This window comes from Papaver somniferum, unplaced genomic scaffold, assembly GCF_003573695.1.
Source record: "Papaver somniferum cultivar HN1 unplaced genomic scaffold, ASM357369v1 unplaced-scaffold_15, whole genome shotgun sequence".
NCBI classification, from domain to species: domain Eukaryota; kingdom Viridiplantae; phylum Streptophyta; class Magnoliopsida; order Ranunculales; family Papaveraceae; genus Papaver; species Papaver somniferum.
In genome coordinates, this window is record NW_020624376.1 from 1368884 (window position 1) to 1392970 (window position 24087).

At 36.4% G+C, this 24087-nt stretch overlaps 1 pseudogene; it reads right to left on the reverse strand.

Moving 5' to 3' along the window:
* Window positions 1-322: 322 nt before the first annotated feature.
* Window positions 323-24087, reverse strand: part of LOC113335572 — a 43532-nt pseudogene continuing 19767 nt past the window's right edge.

The window sequence follows — 24087 nt, forward strand, 5'->3', positions numbered from 1 at the left end:
TCTCTAACGTGTGGTTAAACTGCGCAAGCTCTCATTGATCCTTCTATGTAAGCTGAACACTTTTTCAATACCTGGTCTTAGCATATTATTATTGATGTATTGTCCTAAGAAGATGTTTTGTAAGTGATAAAATGATCGAATGGTTCCTACTGGCAATCCTTCAAACCATTGCAAGGCTTCCCCTGTCAGGCTCACAGGAAAATATTTACATAACACCGCATCATTTTCTTCCCACTGTAATAAAGACCGTCTATATGCCCTTATATGTTGTACTGCACATGTGCTTCCATCAAAGATATTAGTAAATACAGGTAGGTCGCATTTATGTGGTATTACTGCGAGTTGTATCTGCCTTGCAAACGGTGTTTTTCCCGCTTCCTATTGCTTCATCTAGTTGTCTCCTACCACCATCTCTTCGCGCCGTCATCATTTCTCTCATCTCTGCTAATTCTCTGAGTATTTCTCCGCTCATGATTTGGTCTGAATCTTGCTGCATTGGTCTTTTCAACCTTGCATGTCTTACTCTGTTGTCATGCTTGTTATGAAGCCTCTTGTATCTCTCTCTCTCTTCAGCCTCCTCTCTTCTTCGCTTGCGTCTTTCTCTTTCATCCCTTGCATGCTCCTGTGCGGCATTATTCCTTTCAGCTTCCTCTTCTCTGGTCATACCTTGCAATATAATTCTTCCTTGTTCTTCATTTTCTTCACTATCATAATCATGATGTGTGCGGTGACGTTCATCTGCTTGTTCACATCTATTTCCTCTATGACCTTCTTGAATGCGGTAATGTTCGCGCTGTTGTACATTTATAATTCGCATGTTCTTCATCCTCTCTCCTTCTTTCTGCAACCAACCTTTTTCGGAGTTCCTCGATTGTCATGTTTTTTTCATTCTCTTCTATTAATCCTGAAGCTCCAGTTCTTTTGTCTTCCTCTTTTGTTGAATCTGTATTTGCGGTATGCACACTCAGTCGATCGTAGTCTATGGTATTGGTCTCCATTGGTTATTGTTGGATCTGAGTTTGGACTTGATTTCCTCTATTGTTTCTTTCTCCCATTCTTGAGGATTCAGAGATTTCACTTCTTCTTCTTCCAGTGATCCTTCTACTCCTCCTGATTGTTGTTGCTTTTTCTGCTGCAGTTGTTTGCCTCACCATCTTGTTAGTCTATAACAATTCTTTCGCCTTTCGAAGATAAAAATTACTCTTTAAAGAACTGAAAACTGGACCGATGAAGATTGTTTTTCTGAGATTGAAACTTTCGGTGGAACTTCTTTAAATCTAAACTTCTAAAACTCTCAAAGATTTCTAATGAAAAGGTGATAAACTATGAAGAATCCAAAGCTTGTTTTTACAGAAATTCACCAACAGGGTATATCATTCCGAGTTGTTTCTAGCGCCAAAATGTAGTTGTGAGAAATCTCACAACTACACCCTTGATAAAATGTATAAAATAATCTGAGTAATCTCCGTAAGAATCACAAGAACATTCATTAAAATCTTTTAATTGGATACAAATAGATAAAGAAACCCTAACTTGCTCTCCAAATAATCTTTCTATTTCCTAAAGTCTTGTCTAAGCTCTCAAAAAGATCTCTCTCAATACAAGTCGCTCGGCTCCTTATATATGAGTTTACATAGTGGATGACAGCTAATAAAGCCCTTATTTTCGGATTTTGTGTGCGTCATTAACGCACGCTTATATTGACTCTTCTCGTACGTACTCTTAATATCGCACATCTCTTCACACTTTACTCATGCGTTGACGTCATCTGATGCGTCATTCCAGATATATTGTGTGCGGTCGTCTTCGCTCCATCTTGATGGTCATTACTTCGCATATCTGATAGGCGTGAGGTTTTTACTCCTACACCAACAACAATATCTTGACCCAGCATAAGATTTTGTATCTCATCTATTTGATAACCAAAAATACACAATATCCAAAAAAACGGTAGAGTTCTAGCCACATGACGATCCAATGAAAAATCATCCAAGTTGCGTACTGTTAGAAGTTAGAGATTGTGCTTTACCATTACATTCTAATATTATGCAACATGACACTTTAACAGATTTAAAATAGGAGAATAAGTTCAGTTCACATACTACTAGTTTCTCATTGTACGTAGTTAGCAGTTGAGTCATTACAGTAGCATACTGAAGTGAGGTGTGTTGAGAACTCTAATGGTCTGTGAGGCCGTATCCAGAAGAGTTTGGTTCGGTAAGTGTAAAGTGACCTGGTAATATAATGATCTCGACCAAACAATTTCCTGAAATATGTCGTCAAAATTTTCCATGACTTGTCTGGATTTCTGAAGCGATGAAAGGGGAAGATATCGCTGCGATCTGTGTTAGGTCAGAATGTTATTGATGCAAGTACAAGTCACATGAAAAAACATTTGCAAGATAAACAACGAGTATCTGTATAAAGATTAACCTGAGTACACACACTGGGCAACAGGTTTTAGTATTACAAAACTAGGAAGAAATGTGACTGCACAAATAATGAGTATTAAATCTGTACTTATCTACGACTTATGCAAAACTGCTGTTTTCTAGAGGATTCAAGTTATGTGTACTGAACTGCTTAAACCATGCTAGTTAGCAGGGAACTGAACGTAGGGTTCTCTCCAATGATGGCTGGCAGTCGCAAGTGAAAGGAGTGGGCAGCTCAGGGGGTTGTCTTAAGTGAACAACCTACCTAGTAACCATCTCCTTCTTTTAGCTTTCTTCCTTCAAATCTGTCAAAATATTGAAATGGTTTTAGCTTTCTTCCTTCAAATCTGTCAAAAGATTGAAATGGGAAGTGATACAGCTACGACGGATACCAGATTTCTAGTGGGGCCCACCAGAAGAAAACATGAGGCTGTTAAAGGTGGAACGCCCTTTTCTGTTTCAGTCGGGACCCTAGTTAGTAAGTTTGCGAATTATATGAGTATAATTCGCGAATCCTTAACCGTGTAGCTTAAGATGAATTATAAACTTATTTACGAATTACGAATCGTACGGTCAGTATAATATTTCGTCACATCATCACTAAAGTATTATCTTTTATTATATTTTTGACTTTTAAAATTTTAAATATTCCAAAACCATCAAATTGTAGTGCACATATCATTTGTATAGTTCATGTCAATTGTTAAATTATAGTATTTAAGGAGAGATTATATTAAAAATGATCTTTTAACGCGTTAATATATGCAGGATTTCGTCTGCCGAATTAATAGTTTTAAAACGAATTATACACGTAGTATGTCGTTCCGTATTACTGCCGAATCACGAACCGTTGACCGAATTTGACTTTTACAAATCCGTATAATGCTCGTATGTATCCCGTTCTGAACATTTTCCGTACCCCAAATTGCTAACTAGGGTCGGGACGGGAATCTGGATAATCCTCGGTTCCTTTATCATTTCCAGATTGAAATATACTTTTGTTTTTTTGATGGAAATCACATTTCAATTCACTCAAACCAAAATAGTGATTACATGATTGCTTACAGGATTATCAAAAACACCAAAATACAAGATAATCAAAACCCAAATACAAATGACGACACCAATTGCAAGTACATCGCGAAGAGAATGAGCCATGAACCGCAAAGACATCCAATTTTTGTAGTTGCAGTAGTGATGAATGATGGTGTAAACCGGAATCAACTCCGACCATTTAAAATGTTTTTCTTCTTCAATAAGAGATGCTCCAAATAAAATGGAGTATTTTTCACAAAATCTTGTAGATCCTAACGAATCCGGATGCACCAGATCCCTTTTGTTGAAGATGAACCTAAGGCGATGCCAAGCAGAATCGTTGATGTTCTTGATGATTCGTGAATAGCAAGCCAAGGAACACCATAGAGATTTGAAGGAATTGCTATCAAAGCGAAGAAAAAATCGTCCGAAAGACGAAGAAAAGATCGCCCAAATAGCTAAGAAACGTGTCCATAAACACCCAAAACAACAAAGATAAAACCTAAAAGCAAAAACTAAACTATTTTTATTCAAGAAGAAGAAAGAAGTTTTGAAGTAGTGGAGCTTATTAGAGCAGATTCCTACCCTATACCTAGCATCAAACACCATCCTAGCATGAAATCGTTCGAAATGTTTCAACACTAAAGAACCTACCTATTAAAAATCTCTCGGGAGCAGTTTCCTCTCATCCAACTCTAAGTAGTTAAGTCTTGGGAACCAATGAATTCCCTGAGCTAATCAAAACTCCTAAATTAAATTGCAGCAGTTCAATCAAAATCACATGGATAATTTAAGTTCACTATGTGGTGAAATGTTTTCAACATAGATGATAGAGCAGCATCAAATGTAAAATATATCACCAGAAATTGAACTTCTAAAACATACTCAAATACAGAATTAGCTACTATAAACAACAAACCTAACCTCGAACGATAAGCAACACTCTAGCTAAGTGCAACTAGATAATTTAAGTAACCACCCATAATTTAGTGAAAGATCTAGATAATTTAAGCTTCTACAGCCTACAACCTACTCAAATAGACAAATCAACTACAGAACAACCCTTCTTCTACAACCCCTTTCCCTTCCCCACAAAATCATAAAAATCATAAAGTAAATCGTTGTGGGGAGGGAAGGGGAAAACAGATCCATGCTTGCAAACGGGCCTGTTCTAATGCACATCAGGACGGAGGGATATACCCCAGCCCCAGCAGAAGCCATTACTGGTAAAATGCATGGTCCATTTTTCTCATCAAAGCTATGGTCCAATGGATTCTTTAATATATAGATAAGGTTTTCCCTAAAAGTCTTTATAAAATTCTTTATTTGCGTGTACGTCATTAAAATGCGACACAAACAGCTTATTCATATATTGATCATTAATTGATTAATTGGGAAGTTCTCGTTGAAGTATCATGTAGTTGTCTTGTTGTTTGCATTGCCTTCATGCATTTGTGCTATCTATTTCTCCCTTTATCAATTTAAAATACAATAAAATCCTACAATAATTAAGTTATTTATTCCTATACATCAATATCCAATACCAACTAATTAAGACGTATTTACGTTTCTACTGTTGCTATAGTGCGTCTCTCAATGATCGCACAAGAATAGTTGTATTATTGTTCCTAACTACTGGAGAAGAAAGAGATCACAAAATCCTCAAGACATCACTTCCCTGGCTAAGAAAAGCTTTTAAATATCAAAAGCATCCGAAAAGAAAATTTCAAATTGAGAATATCAGAATAATGGCTGGAGAAACCTCGAGGAGTGAAAACCAACAAGAAGAAAAAGCACAAGAAGAACAAACTCCTCTTCGTGGAGATCTTTTAGTTGACATCATTTCTTGCTTACCAACAATCCATCTCGTACCATCATCCTACGTATCAAGATCATGGGAACATGCAGTTATTTCCTGTATGCGTGATCCTTCACGCGCTAAACCATGGCTCGTTGTACACATGCAAAACCGAAAGAATCTGTCTTTAGTCATGAGTCGTGCATATGATCCTGGTTCAAATGTTTGGATCGAATTTACGGGGCCATCACCGACCACTTACACATCCTCACTCCGGTCCTCTTGTTCTAATACTCTTTACATGTTAACACCTTCCAAATTCAGTTTCTCGACAGGCCCACTCCATGAAACATGGCATGAATTTGCCGCACCAAGGATTTGGAGGACCGATCCAGCAGTCGCAATTGTTGAATCATATCCAGTTGTTGCTGGTGGCGCTTACGATTTTGAGAAGGATCCCCTGGCAGTTGAGATTTATGATATGACATCCCCAGGCTGGTCTATGTGTCAACCGTTACCTGTTGCGTTGAGGAATTCTGCTGCTGCCTCTTGGCTTTCCGTTGATGTGCAAGACAACAAAATGTACTTACTTGACAAACAATCTGGTAAACTATGCTGGTTCGACACGAATGCAAAGATATGGAGCGAGAGTTCCGGCACACTTACTCTGCATCCCGACCCTTCCATTTATTTCTCAGTTTTCGGCTTTGCTTGTGAACGTTTGATACTAGTTGGGCTAATGGGTGATTCTGAGAATGCTAAAAGCCTAGGAATTTGGGAAGTGAATTGTAATGGTTTTCATAGTAAGGAGATTGGAAAGATGCCACCAGATATGTTCGAAAAGCTTAAGAATGTGAATCCAATATTATCGTCGATTGATATCTCTTTGGCAGAGAATTTCATTTACATATACGATTCATCGAATCCTAGAGACATATTCTTTCTTGATTTAACTGCAGGGGCATGTGAATGGGGTAGTGTCCGGAGTTCTTTCTTAGATGATCGTGTTCTTATGAATATGTTTACTTTTACCTGCTCAAAAGTAGGCCTCAGTGATCTCCGAAAAGCTTCCACATTTGAAAGTAGAAGAAAGTTCAACGTACAGTCGGCTGAAAAAAATGTATTTGAGTAACTAAGCATCACATATGAATTCTGTATTTATCGCTCAGAAGCATCATATTTAGCTTGAAATCCTAATAATATAATAAAAGTGTTTCGGTTCGTAATTTTGTGTTTGAAACCCACTTCTGTTTTTGTTGGCAAACCTATAGTGGCCATGTTATTCAAAATGCTCTCGGAAATCTCTTACTATTCCTAGTAAGATTTCAGCTGGTAATTTCATGGAGTTTGGTTGTATAATTAATGGGGTTAAGCTTTCCATCTTCAAAGAAAAATCGTCAAGAAATGTTTACTGGTGTGGCGAAAAAATCATGAGGGTTTAAATGTGGAAGAGGTTGGTCCTGCAGGGAAATCTTCATAGATAGGATTGCATACTTGGTCATGAAAATCCTATGTATTTAAATGTAGCTTGCGCTCTTGTTTTAATTAGCAAATGAGAATGGTGGTTTAGTTTTTAAGGTTTGTCAAAAGGTCTTTGTTGGTTTTTGTTTATCCGTTCAACTTATTTGGTTGGGGGTTGTTTTTCCGTCTTTTTGGTGTATGGCGTATTAGGTCGTGCACAGCTTGTATACTTCTTAATACGATTCCTTAGCACGGACATGGGGCGGGACGAAGTCCGACGTACACCAAGTTAAAAGAAAAAAATGCTCATTGCTTAGCACGGGCAAAAATCTAGTCCGTCTTCATTCGAGGTCGTCAAAGTTATTTATCATACAGGGTCGTTGTTGCCGTTATTTTCATACAGGATCGTTGCCACATCAAAATTGAAAACTCTAAATTAGTAAGTTCGCCAAGCGTAATCTAAGGACAACTTAATCGGGAATTCTAAATATACTATGAGAAGTATGATAACGAGTTAAACATGTTTTTTCCGAGAATGTAATCACACCATTTAAAACGTGTTATAATGGTCACGGTCAGTGGCCGTGATCTGGGTCATGACTCGTTTCTCAAATCTTGATCCCATGGCATTTAACTGGGACACACTATTCCCTAGAAATAGTTTATCATCTCCTTTTCGAGGTATATTGTTTTGGAATCTTGCAACAATGAACATCACGTTAAATGTATCAAAATAATATTTAAAGCACTGAATTAAAACAATTCTAACGAAACAACTTGAAGAGGGCTCATAGGTTTAACAAGTTGTCCTTAACTTATCAGTTCGCGGGTATAAGCGAGATGAGTAATGCTAAACCCCTCATAGCGTAGATGTGTCTAGGATAAGACTGCCTGATGTAACTTGAGTTAGCACAATGCAAGTTACCCACTCTTAAACTTAGTAAAAGGATTAGAAGTGAACACGCCACACAAAACAAATAAAGAAGATGATAAAAAGAAGACTAGAACGTAGTCGCTTCTGGTGTGAATCCAAAAGAGATTTTCGAGTTATATTTATAGGAGAAATAACTTGCAAATCAAACAAGGTTTAGGTTTTCTTCTAAAACGAACTTTGTTTCTTATAAAACAACGAAAACACGGAAAAAAAAATTTCCCATAAATAAAACTTTCTAAAATAAATAAAACTTCCTAAAGAAAAAACTTGCAAAAATAATTTCGGAGTAAAACAAGATTTGGTGCATGGTATACGCGCATATTAGAGCTCCATCCTCATTTGTCAATATATCCATAAGCAAATGGATATGTAATGGAGTTCCTCTTTAGTGTTCCATAATGTGAGGCTAAATGATCATTTAATTTGCTCACAAAAAGAGTAAGTACCCTTAGATCCTTAGGTCATCAAATCAAACCATGTCAAGACCTAAAAACCTAGTCCAATTTTGTGCACACTCTTTTAAAAAGTGTGCACAAAACAAAACAAAACAAAACAAGGTTGTTTCAGATCTACCGTTTTCTATTTAATAAAATTAGTTTTTCTTTAATATAAAATTAATTTTAATCTTGAATAAGGAAAGAAAACACTAGTCATATCTGATCTAAGATCCCCTAAAATATCGAGATTTAGTTTAAAAAAAAAAAGAGATGACCGCAACAATCGGGTTATTTATCGTAAAATAGGTTTTTCAACTGATCGAAACGTGATGATTAGTTTGATCATCATGCGATAAGAAAATTAAGAAAGTGTTACCATAGATATCAACAGTAAGCAATTGAAATAATACTAAATATGATTACAACATAAGATGTTCAGTCAATTAAAAGTTGATGATCGAAACTGCTTGCTGTGATAATTTCACAATCACAGTCGCACTACGCTTAGCTTTTGTGTTAGACTTCTTCATCGTTCATTAGGCGAGATCAAAATAATAGAGGTAAGGACCAAAATGTTTGTCGTCAAAGTCGCAAACTACAGTTAAAAACGAAATTGAATATTGAAAGTGTAAAGCCGATTTTACGCAAATTATTAGAATCTCTCAAAAAATCACTGTATTTTTAATCACATTTAGTAAAATTTTCACCATTAAAAGTTATTGCAATTGCTTCCTTTCCCTGAATTAGTATATTTTAGGGAATATTAAATATGATACATATATGCTTTCCTTTTTATAAAATTACTACTCCCTCTGTCCTTTTTGATCTGTCCTAATTTCTACTTTGGTTTGTTCATTTTTATCTGTCCGCTTTGTTTATAGACATATTTTTCTCTTAAACTATCAAATATACCCTTTACTTTTAATAATCATAAAATCATTTTTAATATCAAAATCGTAAATAATATCACCATATATAAGGGAAAACTTACTCAATATCGTTGTATTAATTGTCATTCCTTTTTAAATAAACACATTTATGGATAGTTATAAAAATATTTCTTAAATTGTGGATTCCATAATAAAAACAATATAAATTTGTTTTTATTTTCTTAAAATATTCCCTAAAATATAATACTATCATATTTAAGCTAATAATTTATTTTTGGTAATAATATAACATTAAATAGGCTAGTCAAGGGCTAGTCATAATATTTTACAGGATTTCCTTAATATCTTGACAAAGTCAAAGCGGACTCTTAATTTAGAACGAAGGGAGTATTCAATTTAAAAATAAGAAAAACTAAATTTATTAATTAACAAACGTTAGTTTTTGAACAAGGTTGTTTTGTTATGTGCACACTCTTTAAAGGAGTGTGCACAAAATTGGACTCCTAAAAACCTTTTATTAAAAACTTATTTTCTCCAACATAATGTTTTGGTGTTGTGTTGGAGGACGGTCTGCCTATCTAGAATCATCCTACTCCTATTCAATAAGACCGCGAATTATACGAGTATAATTCGCGAATCCGTCTGTATCGACCGAATTCGTACGTATCAGCCGTATAACTGAAATCCCGATTTAGATTCGCGAATTTCCAGCTCAAAACGAATTATACGCGCATTTACGAATTACCGAATCATATGGCCCATATAATACTTTGCCACATCATCACTAAATTATCATTTTTTATTATATTTTTGACTTTTAAAATTTTACATATACCAATCTGATTCCAATACCACCAACATACATGTTATTTGCTAATTGTAATTCATATATCATATATATATTTTATGTCAACTATTAAATTACTGTATCTAAAGAGGAATTATATCAAAAATGATTTTTTAACAGGTTAATATATGCCGAATTTTGTACGCCGGATTCATCTCTCTAAAACGAATTATACACGTACGTATGTCGTTCCGTGTTATTGCCGAATTACGAACCGTTGACCGGATTTTTGACCGAATTTAAATTTTACAAATCCGTATAATACTCGTACATATCCCGTTCCGAACGTTTCTTGTACCCCTAATTGCTAACTAGGATCCTACTTTTTAGTTTTTCAACATTAAGTACACATATGAGTGTGCCGTACACACGGTCTGAGGACTCTTTTGGCAGACATTAGAGTCTAGGGGATAACTTATAAATATTAGCAATTTGGCGTGAGTCTTTAAGATATAATAATTCGGATCTGGGCAGAAAAGCCTTGGAAAAAAAATTAAACTTTACTCATGAAGTTTCTGTCTAGATTAGGAGGACAATGGCCAGAAAAAAAGAAGATCACAATCCAATCCCTTTCAAATCAAATACGACAATAAACAAAAAATTAGTAATTATATAAAATTATTAATTTAACGAGTTAGAATTTAATTTTTATTAACATAGTTAGGATCATAAAAAATTTTATACTCCCTCCGTCATAGTCTACTTGTTTAAATTTGACATTTTTTTTTGTCCTAATTTACTTGCTAAGTTTCATTTTTTTTTTTCCGATTTTAGCCTAATTTACCCCTATGTTGGAATCAGGTAATTCTATTTCCCATGCACATCTTAAATAAACCTATGTTGGGAAAAAAATTCTTCTCTCTACTTTCCTTAATCTATGAGCAAAAACCATTTTAATCAAGTAAAATATAGGACGGATGGAGTATTTAGATAGATTAGTAGAATACATTAGTAGAGTATTAATTAATAGAGTTTTATATCCTTTTTCTCTTTCTTCTCTCTCCTTCCTCTCAAAACCTTAGAAAACATCTCTTCATTTTTTTTCTTCTTTGCTCAGATCTGGTCTTTTAGGGTCCGGATCTGAGCAAAGATTTCTTGCTTTTGTAGTTAATCGTGATTAGAAGTCGATTATAATAAATTTCTTCGCTATTAGAGCGATTTTCTCTTTGATATTAGGGCGATTTTATTTTTCGCTATTAGGGCGATTCTATTTACACTTTCATAGTGTTTCTTTTCTTAGATTTGTTCGTGATTCGTTATCGAGATACAAGTACATCGGCGATTTAACACAGCCAAAATCAAGGTTCCATCAGAAAAAATAGATCTAGATTTTCCGGGTTATTCGCTACGCATGAAGATTTTTTGGGCAAATTACTCCTTTCTCATAGGAGCACCTCTTTTAAAGAAGAAAACAAATCAAAATGGTCGAATTATAATTTCGAATACCATTCCTTTTCCAGTCTCTATGTACAAGAATTGGGTTTTGTCGTTGTTGTAGATCGCTCTTTCTCTTCGCGATTTATCTGCGCGTTGCATCTTACTTTTAATTGTTTTATTGTTTTTGATGTACTTATCTATCTTGAAAACCATCAATTTAAACGTTTCTTTTATGGAATGAAATACTTCTGGTTTGATTATCAAAAAAAAATTAATGGAGTTTTACCCGCAATTTGTCTATTAATGGACTCGTGAACGATATTGTGGCATGCGAACAGCGGCGTGTCGCTGTACTTAACCATGTCTCTATCAGTAATCCATAATATTAATCTCCCACAAATATTTTTTCTTAAAGAGTTGCGGGTTCATTTTACTTCTCTGCCAGTGCCACCTTACCTTGGCATAGAGAAAGTTTCCGCAATACATCTCAAGTTTTTTTGTTTCGTAACATGCAACATTGGTCAGATTTTGTTTTCCAGTTCATGTGCAGGACTGCTTACCACATAATGGTAGAAAGTACACATCAATTGCCTATGACAAGAGATATAATATCGGGGTATTGATAGCTCTATGAAATGTCCTTATCAGTGGTAATGATAGCCTGATGATATAACAGCCGCGTGTCACTGTACTTACCTATGTCTCTATCCTCATAATATTTTCCCACAATTTTTTCAACTGTACGTCTGATAAAAACAAGAAGGAAAAAAAAAGGCCTTTTAAGTGCGACCATTCGCCACATACCTGCAGGATGTACAAACCAACCACCTAATATTAATTATAATTACTACGCTTTAAGAAAAAGCTACCTACTAATTGGGCGGACACGCCTAAAAGATGAAGTAATGCGATGGATACGCCACGTATGTCCCGTAATAAGTGCAACTTTTCCAACTCTTAATTGGAAATCACCGAGAAACTGGAACCCCTGTCGGAAGAAGTATAGTGCTGCAGACTCATTCGGATATTGCATGAAATTCGTAGTGTCATAGACTCTTTGCTTATCACTACGATCCATGTTATGTCAGAAAAGGTTATCTCCAAACTAAAATTTGATGCAAGTACAAGAGTAACAAGACGCATGGAGAAATATTTGGAAGATTACTATCTAAACGGTAAGGATCTGGATCATAAAAGGTTAATCTGAACACTATTAAAAAACTAGGAACAATGTGATACACATACACATTATCACTACTTTCAACACATTAACAAAGGATCTACTACTACTATGTACATTTCACAATGAGATCACACGAAACCAAACCTCGAATGTAAGTGCAATCTTAGCTTTATAAGACCACTACAACAAAAAATGCTATAGATCACACAATAAACATCACAAAGTTTGAACACTTGTGGTATTTTTAAGGCTAAAACTTAAAGACCATTAATATTATAGTGTTTGTGATCTTAGATAGAAAGACCCGCCCATACATCTCTTACATTTTAAAAAGTGTGATTTTATAACCGAGCCTTTGACCACTATCAATATTATTTTTGTGATCAAAAATCTATCTTCTGATAAATTTTAAAAAAACTATTACGGTGAGCGTGGCTCGAACTTGCGACCTTCATGTTCCCATCAGGGGAAAAAAAGAATGCCTACTTAATTTTGGGGGTCCAATAGAAAATCCTCGTATTCTCAATCTGAACTTCATTTTCACTCGAAATCTTTATGTCTCTCTCCATCTATCTATCGAGTTTTCTTCAATCAATCATAAAGAATTCAAATAACAATCTCGAGTTGTCGTCGAAATAGTTAATTTTATTTGGATTCAGGTAGGATTCAACTGGTTCCCTTTCTTGTTTGGATTATTTTTGGAATCTGATTCAAAAATTGAAGTTTGAGATTTGAAATTAGGGTATAATTTTATTTGTTTTGATATGTGATTTCAATGTCGTTTTTCAGCAGATGTATGCAATCTGAACCTCGTGTGAGATTTTGTTTCGAAGATTGATGAAGTTTTCTTTGGCATGTGATCTAACTTCGCGATTTGATTCTGATTTAGGTTAGTTTAGGTTTTTACTTGATAGATTGGTTAGTTTATACAAATTTATTGAATTCTGGAGAAAATTTGATCCACAATTACAGGTTAGTCTTGTTGGAAAATTAATATCAATTTTTGTTCTTCCATATTAGGGTTTAATTTTACGGACGAACAAAAGTTGAAATTAATTTATATATGGGCATTCTTTTTTTCCCCTGATGGGAATCTGAAGGTCGCAAATTCGAGCCACGCTCACCGCAATAGTTTTTTAAAATTTATCGAAAGACAAATTTTTGATCACAAAAATAATATTGATAGTGGCCAAAGGCTCAGTTATAATATCACACTTTTTTGAAATGTAAGAGATGTATGGGCAGGTCTTTCTATCTAAGATCACAAACACTATAATATTAATGGTCTTTAAGTTTTAGCCTTAAAAATACCACAAGTGTTCAAACTTTGTGATGTTTAGTGTGTGATCTATAGCATTTTTTGTTGTAGTGTGAAGTGAGGTGTGTTGAGAACTGTAATCATCGGTAAGGCTGTATTCTGAAAAGTTTTATTCGATATGTGTAAAATGACTTGGTAATGATCTTGGCGAAACAATCTCTTGCAATATACCGACAAAATCTTCCATGACTTGTCTGAATCTTTCAAGCGATGAGAGTGGAAGGTACTCCACCTGCAAAAGAATCCATTTAGCTAGAATAATTAAGAAGAAACCTTTCTTTGGTAGAAGTAACTCCTTTAACCAAAGAATTAGAATTCGCTGAATGAAAAATGAAAATGCAAGGAATTCCCCAAGTTTTTCACCCAACTCGTGAACGACCAACATCCAAAACCCATATTTTTCACAATATGAACCTACCTGAATACGAACCATCAACGAAGGCTATGTAAAAAGCATATTGTGTATAGCAAAACCCTAATCATTGAAGGATTAACTATTTACTATTATAGGAAACTAAACAATCAAAGAAAAATACGGCAAATATATAGGTTAGCGCCACTCTTAACAATCAATGTACATAAAAGGATGATCTCAAATGAAGTATTAGTAAGAGTAGATGTTACCTCTGTTGGGGGAGACTTGCAAAATCCGAGCTGATATATGCAATACGAAAACCATACAAGTAATGAAACACAATGCGCAAATAACACAACTAGGACGATATGAGAAGAAAACACACAACACTGAGAATTACGTGGAAAAACCCCTCCAAGGTGAAGGGTAAAAACCACGAGCAAATCTTCCACTATAATCAAATAATGGGTTACAAACAATTCTCCCAATTTGGGGATACACTCTTCTTCAAGGTACATATAGCACTTGGATAACAATTTGCCTAAATTACACTCATCCCGATGGATGGATCAACAATTCATTCACCAATAAGATGAGATTCACTATCAATTTGAGAATAACAAGAGTAAGAGATACTTACTACTAAGGTTTGAACAAACCCTAGATTTTCCCCTTTTGAAGAGATGTGGAAATTGATCAATCAATCTTCACCACACTAACCAATAGATCCTTAGCTAAGAACCATTTCTTCTTCTTCTTCAAATATTAACTTCAAATCATCACCAAAGATCAACTCTAATGGTGGATACACACTATCTCTCTTACTCCCTCTCACTGCCGCCTCCCTTTCTTTCTTCACGACATGTAAAGAAGATGACTGAGAAACAAATCTCGTTTCTCACTTTGTGTAACCTAACTTGGATAAGTGTTAGGCTCTCCCCTCAAATGGTTAAGGGGATACCTCATATGTTGGACCATAAGTTGTGACCGACCCAAAAATCTCCCCCTCACGACTTATGGTGAGGTACCCATCACTACCAAACCTGCCCTGGTACAAAAATGCACATGCTTGTACTTCGGTAGCGGCTTTGTCTTCATATCAGAACCATTTTCAGTCTTGATTCTATATACCCACTTGTTCTTCAGAATTTTCTGGTTCTTTGGCATATCAACCAACTCAAAAGTGTCGTTCTCATTTAAAGAGCTCACCTCTTCTTTCATGGATTTCAAACACTTATGGATTTAAGGAACATTAAGAGCTTCTTCATAAGACTCTGGTTCACCTGCATCTGTGAGCATTACATACTCATGTGGTGTATACTTTGTTGAAGGTAATCTGGTCATGCTGGATCTTCTCAACTCAGCTTCTGGTTGTTGTTATTGCGCTTCTTGCTCAACATCACCTACTGGAACATCTTCATGATTGTGTCCTTGTTCTTCATTATCATTACCATCAACATCATCATCATGTTGTTCAAGAGAAGGAACAACTGGATTTGGATCCAAGAAAGTATCTTCTTGAAGCTTTGGATTTTCGATCTTCTCAAAGTCTTCAATAGTTTGGTCTTCAAGGAATACTGCATCCCTACTTCTGATAACCTTCCTGTCAACTGGATCCCAAAATCTGTAACCAAACTTCTCTGTTCCATAGCCTAGGAACACACACTGCTTCGCTTTATCATCAAGCTTTGACCTCTAATATTTTGGGATATGAACAAATGCCCTACAACCAAACACTCTCAAGTGATCATAAGTAGGCTCTTTGTCTCTCCAAACCTTCTCTGCTACTTCTCCATTGGTGGGTTTTATAAACAACCTAAAAATTGACCTGCAAGTATACAGGGTCAATTGTAGCTAGAATGGGAAGAAAGGGAAAGTCCACAGGGACAAGGGGGAGCAAATGTTGTTTTCTAGCTTCTCTAGCTGCTTCCTAAGCTAACATGGAGCTGAATGGAGGCAGTAAACAGTGAGTGAAACAAGTAAAGATTGTGGTGTTAAGACACCACTGTGAGCATGAGGGGAAAACAAACAGTGAGCAATGAAGGTAAAATAAATGAAAGAAAACAGAAAACAAGCAAAACAGTTGAAGATGGAAGTGTACGGAGATGGATGATAATTCTCTTTCACCTAGCTAGTTAGCCTAGGATAAATCCTTGTCATGTGGCTAGTTAACTACCTAAAATCCTTAGATTAACCCCTAGCATTTCCTATATGATTAAAGCATAAACAATCACAGGTCATTTAGGTTCCTAGGTTTCTAACTAATATGGTTTGTTCATCCCTTAGATTATTACTAACTTCTAGCATTAATGATCTGTTTAAAGAACCACTAATCACAATCCAGTGAACCCTTGGAATGGCACTAACCTAAGTGTTTTGAGCTCAACAGGATCTAACCCAAATGGCTAACCAACATGGTTCAATGGTCTTCTCACCCTAGTGGTGAATTAGAACATGCTGAAGTTAGGAGTTTTCATGTTTGTCAAGCATTAAGACTCAAAACAAGAACATGTGAGTCAAACAGGGGAATTACATGAACATTAACGTACACAAGAACATGAACATAACATCAGAATAAAGTTTAGAACATAAGAACAAAATTTAACAGTGAAGAACATGTACTGATAGTATTATGGAATTGAAATTGAAATTAAACATGAAATTAACCCAATTAGGGGTATCTCGGATGACCCAAGAACCGTTTAAACATTCTAAATCAGTTTCTATTTATAGCTTACATCGAATCCCTTTTTCTAAAAACCCTAATTTTGAAAACCCTAAATTGATTTGGGGAAAATCAAATTCTCTCACCCATGTGTGAATTCTGCTCGACCCATGCCCTGTTGCTGTTCCCTCTGCTCCTCCTCAGCTTGAACTGCTCCCAATTGCGTCTACTGATGCCCTATCTTTTCTCTTTCTTATTTGTAGCACTTAGGGTTGATGCTAAGAGCAAGAGAGGGAAATACTAGGGAGATGGATGATGGTGATGGCTCTGATTTGGTCGGGAGAATGGAGATGGTGAAGCTCGAGGTGGTGATGGAAGAGATGGTGGTGGCAGTGGAGTTGCAGGCGGTATGGTGGTAGGACTGTGGAGTTTTTGGGGAAGATGAGAAGAAGAACCCGATGGAGAAGAAGGGTCCGTTTGGTTGGGTAATAGGGTTCGGTGACTAGGGTGTTAGACGGACTCATCAATTTTAGATGTTCTGATAAGGGAAAACGTTGGATGAAAAGATGATAGAATGATCCAATGGAGCGATGGAGATGGTGGAGCGACCGTTGGATGATGGATACATCAAAACTGACGGTCCAAGATGGAGTTAGGTGCTAAAGTGTTAGACAGGGATATCAAATCTCGATGCGCGATGATGAAGCGACCGTTGGATGATGGAATGGATCCGATCTGACGGCTCTCATGGAAATGGGTATGGATAATGGAAATGGATTTGGGTAATGGTTTTGCTTCTTGGGTATGCCAAGCCCATATCTTCTTTAAGAACAATTCTTCCTCTTCAAGCCCACTTCTACTTGATCCGGCTCTTGCAAACATCATTCTTCGCTTCCTCCTAGCGAGAGTCTTTGCCGTTCCTTTTCTCTTTTCGCTCCGTGAGATAACCAGGCTTTATTTAGTACCTAAAAATGCAAAATTAATTAAGAAAAGTATTTATTCTTGAAAACAACGAAAACACAGAATATGGGATAAAATATAGAATTAATGCACAAAAGATGAGTTAAATGCCAAGAAAAATATATAGAAATATGTACTTTTTAGCACTCATCAAATACCCCCAAACCTGAATTTTACTTGTCCTCAAGTAAAACAAAACTAAGGAAATCCTACCTATACCACTGTCGCTGGTCTCTCGAATGCATTTAGCGTATGCACTAAGCCTTTTAAACCACTAAGTGCCCCTAGTGGACGAGTGAAGTCTCGTGAAGGTTTGCTTAGAACGTACCTACAAAGTTTTAGGTCAAAATATAAGCTCAGATTCCATCAAATGTGACATGTGCAAGTCAGTTTAAGCTCACAGCAAAATGGAGATGTCAATCTAGCTATCAAAGACACAATCCTAGCACTGATAACAAATAAAGACATGTGATAAGAGTGTAAAGTGTATCTACACATGTGTAAAGAAAGATCGGATGTTATGACTACTAATCACCAAGAGATAGTTTCTCAGGCTAAGAACCAAGGTCGAAATCTAGCTAGCTGTCCGGACTTTACGAGAATTGTGAATGAGTAGGAGGTGTTTCACAATTACTCGCGTTGTACATCAATGGCATACACCCTCCTTGCTTATTACAATGAAACAACAAAATGACTCTTTACATGACTCTTATTTACATTGACTACTCTCTTTTATTTTTGGAACAAGAGAGGATGGAATTGAAAATACTTTTTTTTTTTTGATATTTTTTTCTGAATATATACATCGCTTTTTTTTTTTTTTTTTTTTTTTTTTTGATCTTTTTTTTTTTTTGATAAGGAAACACTTTTGATACATATACAAAAGGAAACAAAAAATTACATGACACTTTGCAAGAGGTAGCCATTTTTGATGCACCCAGTTAAATTCGATGGTTGTTTTTCTTAATGTAACCTCCACCTTCTATCCCAACCAACCAAAGAACAAGCTAGTCAAGTTTCGTTCAGTATTCTAAAGTGATTGGCAACTAAAACTTCCGATAGAACACCTCAAGGATGAGGCTATACATGTATTGGTAGATCGTGCGCGTGCAAGTTTCTTATCACTATGTGAATTGTGCTAGAATCAGGGTGCCTAAATATCTAGACTAAGACTCCTAATAAAAATACATATTTGCACAAGAGCCAACATTTCAAGGTAAATGAGCTCCATTTTTGTGATTTTTTAATTTTTTAACTTTTTTTTTTTTTAGAATTTTTAATTTTTTCAAAAAGAAGGAGTTCTTGTTTTCAATTATGGCATATTATCAAAGTATCTACTTTTCACCCCCAAACCTAAACTAAACATTGTCCTCAATGTTTCAAAATATGAACAAAATTATAATACAACATATCATGTTGAGTAGAGAAAAAGGAAAGAGAATACCCGATTTCGGCGAAAGCAATATTAGAACTCCATTATTCAAGGCAAGAATCCAACATATGTCAGCCGAGATCATATTGGATTAGCAAAATATATACAAAAGGAACAAAAGGGTTTTAAGAAATTTTATCTACTGGATTATATACAAAAAATTCACCATACACTAACAATCTAAAGAGTTGAGGATCAACCCAAAAGACAAAGTGTAGAGGTTTCAACAGCTTCACACAAATATAACAGGAAATAAACGCAAGTGAAACTGTGAAACAAAATGAGCTACCCCCAAACCTGGATTTTTCAACGGACAAAATTTTGGAAACAAAATCTCGCAGTTTTGGGGGTTCATCATGTACAAGGTTTAACTCAAAGTGAACTGTGCTAGGGACGGGAAAACATGCTAATTCCAACTGTGGTTCCTCAAATGTATTATACTTAGAAGAAAAATAGTCCAAGAGGACTTGGGAAGCACACAGTTCCAAACCTAGATTAGGGACTCTCAGAAAAGTCGGTTTGACAATATGGGTACAAACCAAATCTAGGTTGGGTGGAAGGCCATCAGATTGTGACTTATGTAGGAAGATAGGCACATCATTATTAATCACATCAACATCTCCTAAGTCTTCTACACGTGTCACAACATGCTCACAATCATCAAACAAATTGGCAAGATCACAATCAGAGTCATCAACATCATCAACGAATTTATTCTCATGCATCGGCAAATCAGGAGAAATATCACAATGTGACCTAGGTAGAGAATCAGACACATCAAATATATTTTCATGCATATTAGCATTAGTGTCTACAGAAGATTCAACTATTCCTATGTCATGCTCATCTTCGCAGAATAATTGGACGAATCCCATGTCAATATCAAAATCATATGAATTACAATGAGTATTAGAAAAAACAACATTCATGAAGGTCGAGGGCGAGAAGCCATATGTTATTGAACCAACAGGTTCCACAATATTTTCATGTTCTTCTAACATATCATCATAATCATCATCATGGTAGCATGCATATTGGTCCTCATTAACAGTGGTGGTGTCATTAGTCGATTCATGTTCCTCTAAATTAGGTTCATATTCAACATCATTTACATGAATGGGACTAGACACTTCATTAGGGACAACATACATTTCCTCATGAATTTCCTCCTTTTGTAGGTGAAGAAAAATCTGATCTAAATATGCCTGAATTCGTGATGTAGATCTATCAAAGTTTTGCTTACTGAGTCTGAAAGCTTCTGTGGTGGAGTCTAAATTCATGGGAGTACAAAATTGTTCATGTTCAAATTGTGGTGAATGGTACATGTGTGCATGGTCATTAGGGTTTACAAAATATTGATCGCAACCCTCAAAGGATTGATTATGGTCCCAATGACTATCATTCTCACAATTTATGGGCATTTCATACCTTGGATTTTCTCTAGATTGCCTAAAATTATGCAAAATATGACAATTCTCAACAGGGTGGTCTAAACTACCACATGCGGGACATGCATAGATTTCAGGTTTCCTAAGAAAATTAGATGTGACAGATTCCTCATGTGATTGCATTTCTAAAGCTGCGATTCGAGCTTCTAATTGATCGATCAGTGATGATTGTGTGAGTGAGGCACTAGCAAAATGTTCATTTTCACGTTGTGGTGAATGATGCATGTGTGAATAGTTATTAGGGTTCATGTATTGAGGCTCGGGACTTTGAAAATGTCCATAATAATTCCTATAACTATTGACATCATGGTCTATGGGAGGTTCATAACGTGGAGTATGTCCATACGCAAGTTCTCTAAGGGATTTGTTGTATTCCCCAACTGTAGACCAAGATCTAGACATGATTTGGATCAAAAGCTAAGTAACTATGTTACAAAGCCCAAAATTTGGTTTTTAATGGGTTTGGATTTTTGGGAAAAATTTGGTTTTTATGGGTAACATTTGGTTTTGTCGGGTTTGAAAAGAAATTTGGTTTTTAATGGGTTTTAGAAAATTTGGACCTAATGGGAAAAGAAAACACTTTGGTTTATTGGGTTTTGAAAACTTTGGTTTTATGGGATAAAAGGCCAAGCCCACTGTTGGGTTTTGGAAAAATTGTTGTGAAACAGAGCCCAACTTTCGGCCTAGAGTTTGGGTACACGGCCCACTAACGACTTCAACAAGACCAGAAACTAACGAAGCCCAGCTGAGTTGGTAGGTTCAGTTAAACTTGTTTAGGTTGTTTGTTGGGTTTTTTTTTGAAACCCAAAATTTTGATAGGGACAATCCCACAGTTAAGCTCAAATACAAACCCAAAAGTTAACTTAAATTACAAGCCCAACATAAAAATGGAAAAAATTATTACAAGCCCACAAATTAAAAATGGAAGCCCACAGGTTGGGTTCTCTTAATGGGTTTAGGCTTACTTGCTTAAGCACAGCCCAACTGCTCAGTTTGGTTGCAAAAGCCCAGTTGGGCTTTGGATCATCCTAAGCTTTGGCTTCAACTCTCAAGGCCCAGTTGGGCTTGGTTCAATTTCCTCTCCTTCTGCAGCTTCAGCCCAGTTGGGATTGGTTTATGAATGGAAGCAACACCACTTCAGGCCTAGCAGCAGGAGCAGATCAGCAGCAGCAGCAACAACACAACAACAGGCTTTGGGTCAGGTCACACAGCAACAGGTGCAGAAGGCAGCAGCAGGGAAAGTAACAGCCTCAGTTCCACCAGTTCACCAGCAACAGCAGAGGCAGTGCAAGCAGCAGCAGCACCAGGTTCAAGGCAGAACCAGCAACAAAGGTGCAACTGGGCTAAGCAGTTCACAGCAGTGCACTAAAGCAACAGGCAAGAAGATGCTCTGATGCTGTGCAAGAACAGCAAGTAAACAAATAGATGAAGATGCAAACAACAAGAATGCACTGTAAACAACAAATGATGCAAGTGCAGCTGCAAGCTAAGAGCAACAACAAGCAAATGAGCAAAGAAAGAAAAACAACATATGCGCCGCAACAGAGTCCCCGGCAGCGGCGCGAAAAACTTGGTGGGTTTTATAAACAACCTACAAATTGACCTGCAAGTATACAGGGTCAATTGTAGCTAGAATGGGAAGAAAGAGAAAGTCCACAGGGACAAGGGGGAGCAAATGTTGTTTTCTAGCTTCTCTAGCTGCTTCCTAAGCTAACATGGAGATGAATGGAGGCAGTAAATAGTGAGTGAAACAAGTAAATATTGTGGTGTTAAGACACCACTGTGAGCATGAGGGGAAAACAAACAGTGAGCAATGAAGGTAAAATAAATGAAAGAAAACAGAAAACAAGCAAAACAGTTGAAGATGGAAGTGTATGGAGATGGATGATAATTCTCTTTCACCTAGCTAGTTAGCCTAGGATAAATCCTTGTCATGTGGCTAGTTAACTATCTAAAATCCTTAGATTAACCCCTAGCATTTCCTATATGATTAAAGCATAAACAATCACAGGTCATTTAGGTTCCTAGGTTTCTAACTAATATGGTTTGTTCATCCCTTAGATTATTACTAACTTCTAGCATTAATGATCTGTTTAAAGAACCACTAATCACAAGCCAGTGAACCCTTGGAATGGCACTAACCTAAGTGTTTTGAGCTCAACAGGATCTAACCCAAATGGCTAACCAACATGGTTCAATGGTCTTCTCACCCTAGTGGTGAATTAGAACATGCTGAAGTTAGGAGTTTTCATGTTTGTCAAGCATTAAGACTCAAAACAAGAACATGTGAGTCAAACAGGGGAATTACATGAACATTAACGTACACAAGAACATGAACATAACATCAGAACAAAGTTTAGAACATAAGAACAAAATTTAACAGTGAAGAACATGTACTGATAGTATTATGGAATTGAAATTGAAATTAAACATGAAATTAACCCAATTAGGGGGTATCTCGGATGACCCAAGAACCGTTTAAACATTTTACATCAGTTTCTATTTATAGCTTACATCAAATCCCTAATTTCTAAAAACCCTAATTTTGAAAACCCTAAATTGATTTGGGGAAAATCAAATTCTCTCACCCATGTGTGAATTCTGCTCGACCCATGCCCTGTTGTTGTTCACTCTGCTCCTCCTCAGCTTGAACTGCTCCCAATTGCGTCTACTGATGCCCTAGCTTTTCTCTTTCTTATTTGTAGAACTTAATGTTGATGCTAAGAACAAGATAGGGAAATACTAGGGAGCTGGATGATGGTGATGGCTCTGATTTGGTCGGGAGAATGGAGATGGTGAAGCTCGAGGTGGTGATGGAAGAGATGGTGGTGGCAGTGGAGTTGTAGGCGGTATGGTGGTAGGACTGTGGAGTTTTTATGGAAGATGAGAAGAATAACCCGATGGAGAAGAAGGGTCCGTTTGGTTGGGTAATAGGGTTCGGTGACTAGGGTGTTAGACGGACTCATCAATTTTAGATGTTCTGATAAGGGAAAACGTTGGATGAAAAGATGATAGAATGATCCAATGGAGCGATGGAGATGGTGGAGCGACCGTTGGATGATGGATACATCAAAACTGACGGTCCAAGATGGAGTTAGGTGCTAAAGTGTTAGACAGGGATATCAAATCTCGATGCGCGATGATGAAGCGACCGTTGGATGATGGAATGGATCCGATCTGACGGCTCTCATGGAAATGGGTATGGATAATGGAAATGGATTTGGGTAAGGGTTTTGGGTCTTGGGTATGCCAAGCCCATATCTTCTTTAAGATCAATTCTTCCTCTTCAAGCCCACTTCTAGTTGATCCGTCTCTTGCAAACATCATTCTTTGCTTCCTCCTAGCGAGAGTCTTTGCCGTTCCTTTTCTCTTTTCGCTCCGTGAGATAACCAGGCTTTATTTAGTACCTAAAAATGCAAAATTAATTAAGAAAAGTATTTATTCTTGAAAACAACGAAAACACAGAATATGGGATAAAATGTAGAATTAATGCACAAAAGATGAGTTAAATGCCA